Here is a 15,439-nt window from a genome sequence, read left to right as displayed (position 1 = left end):
GTCCTCCCAGCGCTCGTGAGCCACTGGCGAAACGCACCGAATCTGCAAGCTAGAAAGCATAGCGTCCCAGACTGGCAGATTTCGGGCTGTCACATCTGGGGAAGTGAAAAGTGCCCTTTCATAATGTTTTCATGGCAGTAAAAAGTGCCGTTGGAAATGGGGCCCCGCCCTCCAGCGGGGAAAGAGCAAGTTCCCTCTTCTCCAGATGGCCTGTCCCAGGGGCGCTTCGCGGTCCGTTGCCGGACTTAGCGGCGTTCTGGGCAGGGGGGCTGCCTGCTTCCGAGGTGCCCGACGCGCTCGCTTCGCCTGAGGCGTGTGCGGGGGCGGAGCAGCTCTCGTAGGCGGGCGCCTTCGGCGAGGAGCAGGTATGAATGGCACGGCGGGCGGAGCGGGCTACGGACCGCCGATAAGACATCACCCACCAACTGCTCTCTCACCGCCTTGAATTCCTGGGTGAATTCACAGACAGTGTCGCCGAACCTGGCTGGGGATATGGGGAAGTCAAGAAAGCGGACTTTGTCGACTTTGCGCATATCAGCCAGGGGTGGCGCTCCTGGACCACTAATGTGGACATCGTCCTTCCCAACGCACACACAGCGGACTCAGTAGTCCGAAGAGCTAAGTCGGCGGCGGTGCGAAGCTCGTAAGCCTGGGTTGGACCCACCCTCGTGCAGCTCGGCCAGCGCCTGCGCTTGGTAGCGCTAGTAGGTGGCTATCGCATGCAAGGCTGAAGCAGCCTGGCCCGCAGCTATGTAAGCTCTAGCTCCGAGGGAGGTAGATAACTTACAGGCTTTGGATGGGAGACGAGGCGGATCCCGCCAAGAAGAGGCGCCGCGCGGATTTACCGCCATCGCGCACTCAACCTGAGGAATCGCCACATACCCCCTGGCTGTTTCACCGTCAAGAGTGGTTAGGGTGGAGGAACACGCAGCACGAGCAGAAAAAAGTGCTTTACAAGACCGCGTGAGCCTACTGTGCACCTCCGGGAAGAAGGGAACGCCCCTCTAGTCGGTCCGGCCGCGGAGCTGGGGGATAAACCATCTCCAACCCACGGCCGAAGCAGCCCGGGAAAGCACGGCTAACATGTCCGTTTCAGGATCCGTAGTGACAGCGCTCACCAGCCCGAAGGGGGCGAGCGGGTCTGGATCATCATCGGACAATGAAAGCCCACCCTCCGATGCCGCGGTGGACATCTGGTCTCCGGTGTCATCGGGCGTAAGGGCTACCATCTGTTAGACGGATCGCTTCCCCCGCCCGAAGCTTGGATGGAGCGCTTAGAGGAGCGGGAGGTCCGCGGGCCCGTGGGCGACGGATTATCTCTCGCTGAAACCCTCAGATCTGCCCGAGTGCCCGCTGCAGAGCAGGGGACAACTGGGGTGGTTCACCCTTTTGCAAAGGCTAACCGCGATCTTGCGCAACAGTCATGGCATCGCAATGACGACATGAACTGCCCGCGAGCAGCGCATTAACATGCTGGACCCCCAGACATGTAACGCAGTGCCCGCGCCCATCATCCGAGGACAGGAAACCACCGCATCCAGAAACGCACAGTCGGAGCGCCGTCCTGATAAGGACGTGCTGCACGACTGTGTTGCTCTTTCTGTGAAGTTTGCAACTTTATACGCACCGCTCTGGAGGACCGGACCCAAAGAACGCCAGGCAAGGGAGAAACCCAGCTCGACCGTCTGCCACTGCGTGTACACACTCTGGACCGGGAGAATGCTCTCGTTCGCTCAGAATCGCTGGTCACAGCAGGAGGAACCCTCATCGACTCGATCAGAAAGTCTCTGAAGCGAAAAGGATAGCGTCTGCTGGCGCCAGGTGAGCTTATATACTCAGTTGATTGCTTATGCCGCTCACCTGCGCAGGCTTGCGCTGCCAATTCATTCTTAATTGGCCCGTTCAATACTCTTTCAGACGAGTAGCTTCTGAACCGAACCTCCCAATGCGTGGATTTTACAAATCAAATCCACTTATAGTGCTGAAGTTCCCCCCGAAGGGGAACCACAGTTCTTTACCTCAGTGTCTTTGTCTTAATGAATCCCCCCTTCCACACCTACTCCTCCCTCCTTTTCCTAGATTGGGCTGATTAGCACTGTTGCCTCACAGCAAGAATTTCACTGGTTAAAACAGTCCTTACTAGACCAGTCGACATTTCTGTGCAGATTTTGCATATTCTCCCCATGCTCGTGTGGGATTCCCTGGTTTCCTCCCACAGAACAAGAACAGAACAGCTGATTTAAGTATTTTGACCATACCAAATTGGCAATACAGATGAGCTTTTAGTAAGCAGTATAGCCATCCCTATAATCTGTCATTAGCCATTAACAAGTCGGGGGAATTCATCGAGACTTGAGCTCAAACCACCCTCTCACCCTCCTAATGTGAGGGAGCCCAGGGGTTGAGTATTTCATAAGCTCAGGGCTCTCTCCCGGGAGAGCATGCCCAACAAGCTTTATTATCAATCATTAGCTAAATGTGAACTCTTAAAACTTAAAAAAAAAGAGATGTGAATAATATATGTTTAGAAAATATATTTTAAAAAATATGAATAAAATGTTTTGAAAACAGCTTTTAAAATATGTGAAATTTAAATCTACAGACATAAATAGACAAGCTGTGACAAAAAAAAAAACAATTAAAAGTGATGTTTAAATTATTATTATTATAATTATTATTTTACATTAACACTTTTTAAAATGCCAAAAAGCTGAAAATCTCAAAATGAACAAGTGCATGGGATTTTTCATGCAATGATTTGCCATAAGCCATGTTTTTTTATGCACATCTTCAAAGATTATTCTTCAAATAGTCCCTATAGATTTTTATGACCCTCAATGCCAGAAGCATCTTGCTCTTTTGCTCTGTTTATGAGCGCTGTCCATTCAGCACCACACAAGACCTAGTAAAACAGATCAGCACCACAGACAGCTCTATTATTCCTAAGCACTCTTTTAAGGGGCATTCAGGCTGACAGCAGCTTCAGCACTACAGCTCGTCTAATAGCTGCATTGTTGGTTGCGGTAGATGCTATTAGTGGTCTAGCCATAACTATTGAATGTCTGCGCTGAAATAAGAGGTGTTTGCTGGAAAATAAGCTGTTTTATTTGGATCAAGAATTGGGATGTAAGTTACTTAAAAAAAAAAAAAAAACTTGGCAGATTAAGAGGTTTATGTGGATTGCGTAGGATAATGCAATACTGTACATCAAGAAGATTAATGATTATTGATGCATGAATTAGACTCTTCCACAGCACTCATGACTTCTGACACCCATGCATCATTTTTTTATTTTAATGTTCCCCTATGAGGGTGGAGATAAATTAAATAGAAAATAAAAAATGCTTGTACTTAACACTACGGCTTGAGTGGACTGCCAAATAGGATGTGGGTCACTGTGAGTTATATTATTTTATTGTCCTATTTCTTTTCTTTTTCTCCAAAAGCAGCTTTTAATTTTTAGCAAATCATTTTTAGGATCAGTATTAAGAATTTACTATCTTGCAGAAAAAACTTATAAAATATTATGTACTGCCATCAAGGCAAAAACAAAAGAAATCAGTTATTATGAATTGGTTATTACAGTATTATGTGTTAAAAAAAATCTTCTCTGTGTTAAACGGCTCTTGGGAAATTAATTTCCTTTAAACCATTAAAATGACTTTCAACTTGATTGAATATTCAATAGCTTTTGCAATTTGTTTTTGCCACACTTATTCCTTTTCAAACATCAGAATGATGTTAAATCATCAAAATAACAGATTTTAATTGAATATTTTTAATAGAAATAATATAATTGAAAATTACTTCACAAATTGATGTACTTTTCTAAAAATGTATGGTTCTGAAGTTACCATTTTGGTGATTAGTGTTCATAATGATCTTACAGTACTAGTGCGCTAGTTTCACTAGAAATCTGTGTTTCAAAGGAAGGAATAAAGTAGCCTAGCATTGAGCTAGGTTTTAAAGGGCCAGGAAACCCCTTTGTCTCAGCAGGGTGTATTCACAACTCTGTTTCCATGAAAAGGGGAGTTTTATTACATGCAGCTGGCAACCCAAACACAGATGCAAGGAAGGTGGACAGCGATTCGGAGAGCAGCGTTTACAGCAGATCTGAGAGCTGTGTAAATAAAGTGCAGAATTTCTCTCCACCAGATTCCCCACAGTCACATTATCTAGTTAAGTCCACTGGCTTTTTTAGCATTTCAAACACAAACATGCCCATGAATGCAGGAGAAAGTGAAGATGCTCCTGACAGGATGAATATTAAAGTCTCGCAATCGTATTTACTAATCCAAACTGTATTTGTTGAAATAAACAAATAAATAATAAGTACACCATTGTGCCTGCTACAAATACTACATTGCACTGAAAAAGTGAGCTGTTGTAATGTTAATTGTCTCTGTTGTAATCTTAGCATGCTATATCTGTTGTGAAAACATTGGTCTGGAACCCCACCTCACACAACAATTTGGGTTCAGAGGACGAATGTGAGTGTACCAATTTCAGTCCATAATATTGTAGTAATATTACTGTAAACTACTTAGTAACCTCAGTCATTTCACTAAGTAATGTATTCAAAAACTGAAAGAGGGCTGCTGGCAAAACTAACTAACTTTGCCATTTGAATAAACATAAACAAAGAGCATTGATCCCATACTTGCCAAATCCGTAGAAACAGGACAATCAACACAAACTTGAACCATGTCTTTTTTTAAAAGGAGACTAGTGGCAAATCCAGATTTGACTATTTCCAGATTCGAAAAGATCTCTGGTAAGAATAAAATGTTCCTTACAAACACATGTGAGCTTTATTTTCATCGTGGGGAAATGGAAACAAAACCTTCATTGTGGCACATTTAAACGCAACACTGACAACCCATGTCTCCAAACAATTTTTCTTCTTCTACTTCTTCCACTTGTTTGATTTATAGATGGCAACACAATGTGGCATCTCTCTGAACATGGGAACAGGTAAAAACAACCTCCAAAGCTATATCATGCATATTCATGTAGCATCTCATTCACAATAGAGCGCGCTGATTGGTTGAAACCAAGTCTTTCTCTTGAATTAATGCTTAAACTCAATGACGTCACTTTGTACTAGCCGGTACAGACATCCAGTCTCCACACTGGAATTTACACAATGATCTCATCGCCGTGACGTAGCTTCAAAATTTATTTTCAAACCAGAAGAACAAATTTGCTCTAAATAATGCAAAAAAAAAAAATCACTTTGTTTTGTGAAATATATGCGTCCTAAAAGTTTTTTTTTTTTTTTGCAAGGTGGCATATATATATATATATATATATATATATATATATATATATATATATATATATATATATATATATATATATATATATAATAAATGTGTTTTGGTGTTTCGTGACCCTTCAAAATCCACATACAATGTTATAATATTACAAAGGCTATAAAACTTGGCTTTGGCCTTAATTTTAGATAACACTAACAACCCTTGTCTGAACATCCTTTCGGAGACTGGAAACATGACATAACAAAAATGAGCACTTTGTACAAATAACACCACATCTATATCTATCCATAATACTTATGGCCCTCTCATTTATCCTCATGATTTGTCAGGAGGAGTAAACGTGCTCTCAAGCAGCAGCTGTAGGATTTAAAAATGACTGTGCGATTAACTGATGCCTTCTGACGCCGAGCAGAAGCCAGACAAATGAGGACGATCTGACCTGCATGTCTGATTTTAGATTAGATGTGCCCAATCAGGTCAGACCACACACACACACAGACACTAAACAAACACACACGGACAGACAGACCCACACATACACACACACAGGTGGTGGGTTGAGTTTTATTAGGATTCAGACCCTGTAAGAACTTTAATGATTCCTGCCCTCCGCAGTCTACTATGGTGATGGTCTCAGCGGGAGACAGATTTTGTGCTGGGCTAAATTGCTTTTTTCCTCCATGCTCCAGTAGCCTGCTTCTCTCTGCAGCGGTAATCAAGGCTCATCATCATTAGATATTATTATACACTGAGAAAACAAGGCCTGTGTGAAGCTGGGGAAAGACAATATCCCCAACCGGGAGTCCACTTTCTGTTTTTTTTTTTTATATTTATTTTTATGCTATTGTGAATCATCTCTGCACCGATGGCACCAGAGCAAATTAAAGTGTGAAGCCCATGTACCGTAGGCAAGAGTTCTGGGTGGTCGTAGGCACTATGGGCCCCCTGAGGATTTGAAGACATAATTAAGAGATGAAAGACAAAGCATCAGCCAGTGCAATCGGCCCAAATGTAGAAATGCTTTCATGATGGTCATGTACTCGCCATATGGAGCAAAGGAAACTATTGAGAGGAGCATCTGTACTCTGCGGGTGTGTTTTTAAAAAGACTGTGGTAATTGGTGTGGGGGTTGATGTCGGTTTGGTTTATTTCCACGAGTTATTTTAAAGATCTTGGTTGGTTTTTATGGCTTTAATAAATTAAAGGATGATCAGTAGTTAATGTTGTAGTAAAGGCCAATCAACAAAACAATTTATAGTGTGGTTTAAAAAAAAGACTGAGCAACACCTCCCCACTATATGCATTACATGCCAGCAACTCAATGAATTTAGGCATGTAGACATGGTCAAGACTATCTGCTGCAGTTCAAATCGAGCATCAGAATGGGGAAGAAAGGTGACTTTGAACATGACATGATCATTGGTGCCAGACGGGCTGGTCTGAGTATTTCAGAAAGTACTGATCTACTGGGATTTTCACACACAACCATCTCTAGGATTTACCCTAGAGTTTAAGCTGATAGAAAGGCAACAGTAACTCAAATAACCACTCGTTACAGTCGAGGTATGCAGAAGAGCATCTCTGAATGTCAAACCCTGAGGTGGATGGGTTACAACTGCAGTAGAACACACCGGGTGTCACTCCTGTCAGCTAAGAACTGCAAACTGAGGCTGCAATTCCCACAGGCTCACCAAAATTGGACAATAGATGATTGGAAAAACATTGCCTGGTCTGATGTCTCTTCTGATGGTTACTTCCAGCAGGATAATGCGCCATGTCATAAAGCGTGAATCAAATGACCTCCACAGTCACCAGTTCTCAATACAATAGAGCACCTTTAGGATGTGGTGGAACAGGAGATTCGCAACATGGATGTGCAGCCGACAAATCTGCAGCAACTGCGTAATGCTATCATGTCAATATGCACGGAAATCTCAAAGGAATATTTGCCTTGTTAAATTAGATTAAGGCAGTTCTAAAAGCAAAAGAGAGTCTGACCTGGTACTACTGAGGTGTACCGAATAAAGTGGCTGTGTGGAAGGATGGATGTCTGAATTTATAGACAGACAGATAACAGATAGTTTATGTGCTTTATATAAAATTTCATCCATAAGTTAATTAAACTGATCAATTGTAATCTTGATTGTGACATTGAATGACGTATTCAAACAATTGCTGTGTCCCAATTTGCAAAATTATACTACACCCTAAAAGTACTGTATGTATGTTTTTGTGAAGGAAACGTTGTTGCAGATGAAATACAACATGGAAAGTGTGATTTAAATATGTTCCAGTAGGCTAGATGTTGATTAATAGTCATTCAAACAACTTTAGTCTATACTAACGGCTGGCCTAACCCTAACCCTAACGGCTGTTTGTCCTCCATTAATGTAGTTTTTTTAATCACTTTTCACCCACGTTTGTAGTTCTAATCAAATTATTGCCCAACGTGCAATGTACTGTGGGTAATATTACCGGTTAGAGTGTGGATGGTTCTGCATTTCGAATTTTTACTGAAAATAGTAAACCATCCGGGAATCTTTGGCATACTCTTCAACATACTGGTTTGGGACACGCTAATTCTATTTTTGAATCATATTTAGGATGTATAGTATGCGAATTGGGATGCAGCAAATGTCATTTTAACTACATAATGTAGAATGAAAGCTAAGGATGATCCTACAATAAATCGGGTAAATGTGCTGTATGACCGAAGAAGCTCTCTGTAAATTCTACACCAGCACTTCTTAAAATAATTCAGTGGGGTCAAATTAGTCTGCATTCAGAGTTTGAGTCTTAGTTTTGTTTTCATAGAATAGTACCATGACCCATGTCAATTGACATAGTTAATTAAGAAAGCAAAACTCTTGCTCTTGTTTCCTTATATCCAACCACATATAATTAAGAGCCAAAGCTAAATTTATCAGCTGATACATATGCAAATGCAAAAAAAAAAAAAAAAAACTTTATTCTATGCAATACAAAAGATTATCTTCATTCCACAAAAATGATTCAGAGTAACTGGTCTCAGTTATACACAAAATATTAAACTCAAATGTAAACTCATTAACTAAACTCTAAAAAAAAAAAAAATTACTTTCTTAACTTTCAGAATGTTATTAGTAACACTGACAGAAATAAACGGATTATGCTCACTTACCACAAAAGAAGCATACATGCTTTATCACTTAACATAAAACTTGGTATATTAAATATTTAAAAAAAATCACAATATTAACACATTGCCATTAATTACATTTTTTAATGCTGTCATGTAAATCATTTGTAAATTCTTGTGCATGAAGCAAGACATTGTTAGATTGAAAATCCTGCCAGCCTGCTATGTATAAAGCCTCTGTCTCTACACAATAAAACCCAAAACGTTAAGGTAACTCAAACTGTTTGAGGAAACCGATTCCAACTAACCATTTAAGTTCAAAAACTAGACCTAATGTGTACTTTGAACTTAACCCATTGGAGTAAATGAATCAGTTTGAGCACAATAAATGAAGAGAACTTAAACCAACTGAGTACGGTAAAACTCAATAAGTTAAGGCAACTCAAACTGTTTCAGGAAACCGATTGCAACAAACAATTTCAGTTAAAAACTAATCTACATGAGTACTGTGAACTCACTCCATTTCAGTTAAAGTAATGAAGTATTTCATTAACTCATTACCTTTAACACTGAGTTCAAATTTCTTTTTAAATGAGTAGAGCTAAATTTCCGAAATTTTGAGTTAGCTACACTCATTTCATTTGATAAAGTTGACTGTTGGCTTTTACAGTTTATCGATACAATTTCTCATTATTATTTTTAAAGCATTTAAAATTCAATAGAACTTGACATTATATCCCTAGTCAGCATTAATATGTACTCCAGCTCATTTAAATGACCTGCAATTCCTTTAGGTGCTCATTCTTCAGACGTTTTTTTTTTTCGTTGCTGTTTTTTCTTTCACTCTCTCTCTCTCTCTCTCTCTCTCTCTTTGAAATATGACCCATTCTCCTTCTGTACAAAACGAGATTTTCAAAAGCAGTCACTGACATACTAGGTTCATTCAAAGAAGCGCTTGTGTTATCTCCAGTCTCTGACACTTTAACAAAACAAAATGGCCTCTTCCAAGGTAAGAGGGGCCCAATAAATGGAGGATTCGTTTTAAATCACCCGAGCTGACACTACGTTCTCAGACATTAAACCTTGAGCTGCCTCTGCATGTGTAAATGCTACAATTTCATTACTGGTGCAGTGGGTGGTTTCGCTCTCGGCTGCGATAACTTGTCTTCATAATGCTTCCAAATCTTAACGTTTCATTTCAAAACGATCACTGTGCTGAGTTATATTGCTTGAGAGCCTTTGATTCAGAATGTTTTCTAAAATAAAAATAGAGCAGAGCGGTAAAAGATGGATGATTTTCACAAACAACATAAACACTCATGAAAGAGGTCATGGAGAAGGCTATTTTGCTGTTATATTATGAATCACGCACAGAAAAAAAATATTATGAGAAAAAAAATACTAAAGAAATTTCTTCATTAAACAATTGACATTCAATCTGAAATAAAACTAAAAGCAAGTTCTATATTAGTAAACAACTTAAGTTTGTAGAGATTAAACCTTGTACTTATATTATTTTATTATTTTACTTGTGACTTATGTTAAATTTCAAGTAAAATAATATATGTAAATTTTATTACTTATATTAATTTACTATTTTGTTTGTTAACTTTCAAATGTCTGAAATTGTTGTACTGGAGCATTTGCATGTTTTGCCATTTTTCCTTTCATGTTTATACTGTTTTGTCACAATAATGATACTGTGAAAAATGATTATGTGATCAAGAGAAAAGGGTTCTATATTAGTACATAATTCAAGTTTCTATAAATTAAACATTAAACTTATATTTTACTTGAAACTGTTTGATAACATGTACATGTACTGGAGGTTTTTGTTTTTTTTTGCCTTGCATATTAACACAGTTTTATCATAGTAATAGTTATCACTGTAATAATACACAATGGATGACAAATATATTTACACATACATTTACACTGACAGACCATTTAGCCTTGTTTTAGCCAAGCCATGTATATGTAGACTTCTATTATATGTATAATAAATACAAAAGACCTTGGTGGGGTAAGTTTGTTTTCATACTTGTAACAAAAAAGTCTATTGTGTTGTTTATTTACATGTTTTAAAGTAAACATTTTTAAGGGCACCTATTTTTCCCCTTTTTTAAGATTTAAGAAGTCTTTTGTGTCTCCAGAAAGTTGTCACCTTCGAATTATAAGGTTCTTATAGTTAGGTTATTATCTGCATTCTGAATGATTTTGAGATATTGAGCTTTAAGGTTTTTGCACTCCATATAGCAAAAAGTATGTGTGTAACATTTTTTATATATTTTTATTAAATAAAAAGGTTTAACATGTAAACAACTTATAAAAAAATCCCATAATGTAAATAAGTTGTTATTTAATAAGAATACAGTATGTCAATAACTCAATTTTGACAAAAATGTCAGATAGAACCTTATAATTCTAAGGTGATGATGTGTCTGTAAAGTCTCAGCTCTAAACACCCATCAGATTATTTATTATACCTTTTAGAATATTGAATTTTACTGCTCTGAACACATTGTAACTGTTTTTGTTGCCTGTGCCTTTAATGCTAATTCTTTCCGCCCACCGTTCCCATGTACCTGTCTGTGAGTCTCCATCTCCGTCAGATAAACGGCATAGGTACAGACACGAAGAAAGCAGATCTCATGTAAAGCTTGTGAGAAATACTACAGTAAGAACATCCCCAATGATTATTTAATGCATTTGTTGTGGAGTAAATTCAAGCCTTTCTGCAAGGATGAGTCACACACAATTGTTACAAAGTTGTTACAAAGTTCACGCAAACACACGTTTAACTTTTCATTGTTTTTGTATAGTAAATTTGACAGGAAACATGTTAATATTCACTGCTGTTTGTGTATCTGTTATGTTTATGAACAAAATTAACCTGATTTAACATCCACAAACTGGGATTGAAGCGTCTTCTTTTATAATTGTACTGACATGCGGCTGTGTTGATAAAGACGGTAAAATCACTGTAATTCATTACAAACATGCACAGTTTTAAAAATGTTTGAAACTTGTAAAACTCATTCTTGAACACATTTGATGATGGTTAATGACCCCAGAGATGCTTCCAGGAAATCAAATCGATCAGTCATTGTTTTTGCTCATATTTTGTATTTCCAGAAAAATACTGATTCTACCTCAGACTATACACTTAACTCAGAGGTTGATGCGGCCAGGTCAGCCATTCTTGGCAGTGAATGAAGATGAAGATCATTCAATGGTTTATCCATCTTTCCTTTTTCGGCTTTAGGCTTTGTCATTATGCTAATATTTATGTAACAGGCATATACAATATTGGCAAAGAAACTGTGTAATCAAAATAATGACTGAATAATGTCAAAGATAGTGAGGACCACCACAGAAACACGACTACTCAATTTGTGCCCCCATGATCACAGAGAGCTGAATAGATCTTTTAAACCCAGTTACTTTCTTTGCAGGGAAACCACACTTCTACGTCACATTGTGGTGGGCCTCAAAATGGGAGGGATTTGGATCCTGTTTTAATATCAGGAAATAAAAAAAATGCTCTTAATAATAATAATAATAATAATAATAATTGATAATTAATTATAATTTCTTACATTTCTATAGTGTTTTCTGGGCACTCAAAGTGCTTTACACATAATGGGGGGGAATCTCCTCATGCACGACCAGAGTGCAGCATCCACCTGGATGATGCGACGGCAGCCATTTTGTGCCGGACTGCACACCACACACCAGCTGATTGGTGGAAAGGGAGATATAGTGATGACATGCCAATTATGATATGGGGAGGGTTAGGAGGCCAGTGGGCAGATTTGACCAGGATACCGGGGTTAAACCCCTACTCTTTTTCGAAGGACATGCTGGAATTTTTAACGACCAGAGAGTTGTGGCCTCGGTTTAACGTCTCATGCGAAAGACGGCGCTCACTGAGCAGTATAGAGTCCCCGTCACTATACTGGGGCATTAGGACCCACACAGACCACAGTGAGCGCCCCCTGCTGGCCTCACAAACACCACTTCCGGCAGCAACCTAGCTTTCTGGTCTCCTATCCAGGTACTGACTGGGCACAGCCTTGCTTAGCTTCAGTGACCATGTGCACTTGTGTTTCTATCACTGACTGTGGACACACTTTACACTGAAAAAAAATGTTGCCTGCAGAACTGTTGCAAACAATTTATTTGTTTTGAATTTAAACAAACAAATTAAATTTAATAATTTTCAACTTAATTTGTTTGTTTAAATTCAGCCTAAATAAATTGTTCACAACATCTTAACATAAAAAAATTGAGTAAATCATCTTTGAATAATTTTATTTCAGTGTACATACACAGTTCTGTTCAAACAGCTCACAAAAGATAATTTTCATCATAGATGCCCTTTAAGTGTATAATTACTAATTACTTTCAAGAAGAGGTGACGCAGTGCTGTCGCCTCAGAGCAAGGAGGACACTGGTTCGAGTCTCGGCTGGGTCACTTGGCGTTTCTGTGTGGAGTTTGCATGTTCTCCCCGGGTTCGCGTGGGTTTCCTCTGGGTGCTCCAGTTTCCACCACAGTCCAAAGACATGCGGTACGGGTGAAATGGGTAGGCTAAAATGTCCTTAGTGTATGACTGTGAATGAGTGTGAATGTATGTTTTCCAGAGATGTGTTGCAGCTGGAAGGGCATGCGCTGCATAAAACATGTGCTGTATAAGTTGGCGGTTCATTCCGCTGTGGCGACCCCAGATTAATAAAGGGACTAAGCCGAAAAGAAAATGAATGAATGAATTTTTCAAGAGGCTTAATTCAGTGCTACACTAAGTAAAACTTACAAACAAGAGAGTAAATTGTGCTTGAATAGAGATTTGCAAAGTACTTCAAATGAATAAGTTAAATTATTTTACCAAATAATGCTATTTTTACATAAGTAAAGCAAATGTATCTATTGCTTCTTTTTAAATGTATGCATCATACATTATGGTTGCAGCTTTTTGTCCTCACTTGACCTCCTCTAACAAAAACAAGTTACTGTTTAAGTTTAAGAGGGAATATTCACCGTCGAAGGGCCCTAAAGACAGATGGTTTGGGCAATTGCTAATGGCTGATAGTGATTTAAAACATGCAGTTTAAAGGCATTCTCTCTTCGTCTTGCTCTAACATCATCTTCTTAGCCCCAGCAGATTGGGAGGATTTCTGTACAAGCTGTGATAATGGCACATTAAGGCGCAGGGAGGGCTCGTGTGCATCACAATTCTTCAGCACCATGCCGTATCATCACTCAGGTTTTCCTCACTATGTAGGCTATTAAGCATAGAGCTTGGAGAGGAAATGGTTTAACTGACAAATATATAAAATGACGCTGTCAACTTCCTGCAGTCGGGACTTCCCAAAGCAAAATGCCTAAGCTCAGTGGTAATAACTAAAAAAGGGGGAAATTAATTGGTTATCTAGTTTTCCAGCCAACAAACTTTCCACTGAGGGCTGTAGATTAATTCTGAAAATTAATAGGGATTCTCACCTAAGAAATTTGTTTTGGCTGCTAAATAAAATATCTTGCATTTCTGCGATATTAGCAAGTGGGGGGAGGCATTTGAGTTTTAGGTTTTCATCACCTGCTAAATTAAATGTAATGAGCTGTGCTTTTTAAATTATGGAGATTCCAAGAAAAAGTGCTGAATGGCTACATTAAGCCATAATGTCATAAAGCTGCCATGATTTTATAGTAGCAAGGCTGCTGTTTACTTTCATTGCATTGGTTAAGTGTGGTTGAGAAGTAGAAAGCAGTACATTATTTGTTTACGTTGTGATTACAGTGTTGAAATGTCTACTTTTTCCCACTCTGCCATTTTGTTGTGCTAAGTGCTGAGCAAAACAAATATAGGAAGGATTTATTTAGCAAGCAGAAAGCAGCTGTCATCCCTAAGCAATGACTACATCTGCATATGGATGGTTACATTCTCAAAACATTTGTTACAGTTTTACTCTAATGGTTCTGCGTGATCCAGTGTGTAGTAGGATGGGTTTTCTCTGCATGGATAAAATTATTTAAAGATATAGTGAAATCTTTTATAAATGCATCAAGAAACCATGAGCGCTAGAGCCAGTAATCCAATGCTTTTTCTGTTAGATTCAAAAAATGTTTTAATGCTCAGGCTATTTGTTGATGATCCTTTTTAAATATTCTGTTGGATATAACTTTGCCTATTGCATGTCAGCTATCTCTTATTAGAGTGTTAGTAGATCTCAACAGGCTGCCCAGTTAGATTAAAGTACTGGAGGCTGAATGTTGAAAGTTGTAGAAATACTCTGACAACATTTTTAAAGAGTAAAAGAAATTATAATTTTTTTTTTTTATCTGAGACAAAAATATATGAATTTTTAAATAAATAATATAAAAGAAGCGTTTAGTTGAGATTTGAGATATACTACTACTAACTGCTTAGGTTTAGATTGCACAAAGTTATATTTAAATAATCAGCGTCAATGCTTGATAGAGGGCGCCTCTGAAGTTGGGGCTGAAGCGATCATCATAGCAGCATCAGCTAATGAACTTAAGTGAGCAATCATCTACTGTCTGAGCTGGTGTATTTGCAAAAATACTGCAGCAGCGCCGACAGATCCAAAATGCAATTCGGCAACATCTGACATCACCAAAAAGTGAATGGGAAGCGTTAAAGCTGACGCCCTATGTGAATGGGGCGTAAGAAGGCCAACGGTCAGCTGGTAAGCATAAAAAGGAATGACGTCATACCATTTGTTTTAAAGGCAAAATGTAGCCATATGTACCTCTGGCTACATTATTTGCAATCTCCAGAAATGTAAATACAGTAGGGATAAGTTTTCTGAAAGAGCTAATGTTTCAGATGGTTATAGCTTGGTTTATATAATGGTGTCCAATTGAAGACTCTTGACTGCAAAACAAATCTACCTTTTGGTATAAATTAAGTAGCCTAAACTAAGTCCCATGTATGGCTTTTTGTCCAGTGTATATGCAGGGATAATCAAGTCAAACTTAAGACATTTTAAGACCATTTTAAGATCATTATGAAATAAATTTTGG

The 15,439-nt window shown here is 38.8% G+C and overlaps 1 protein-coding gene across 4 annotated transcripts in view; it reads right to left on the bottom strand.

Moving 5' to 3' along the window:
• znf804b (zinc finger protein 804B) overlaps positions 1 to 15,439 on the bottom strand; it is a 229,156-nt gene that overhangs the window by 83,745 nt on the left and 129,972 nt on the right. The window lies entirely within an intron of this gene.

The sequence above is a fragment of the Danio rerio genome, chromosome 16, assembly GCF_052040795.2.
Source record: "Danio rerio strain M-AB ecotype USA chromosome 16, GRCz13ab, whole genome shotgun sequence".
Classification (NCBI taxonomy): domain Eukaryota; kingdom Metazoa; phylum Chordata; class Actinopteri; order Cypriniformes; family Danionidae; genus Danio; species Danio rerio.
Note: the sequence above shows the minus strand (reverse complement) of the source record. Positions and strands in the feature narration are given on the sequence as shown.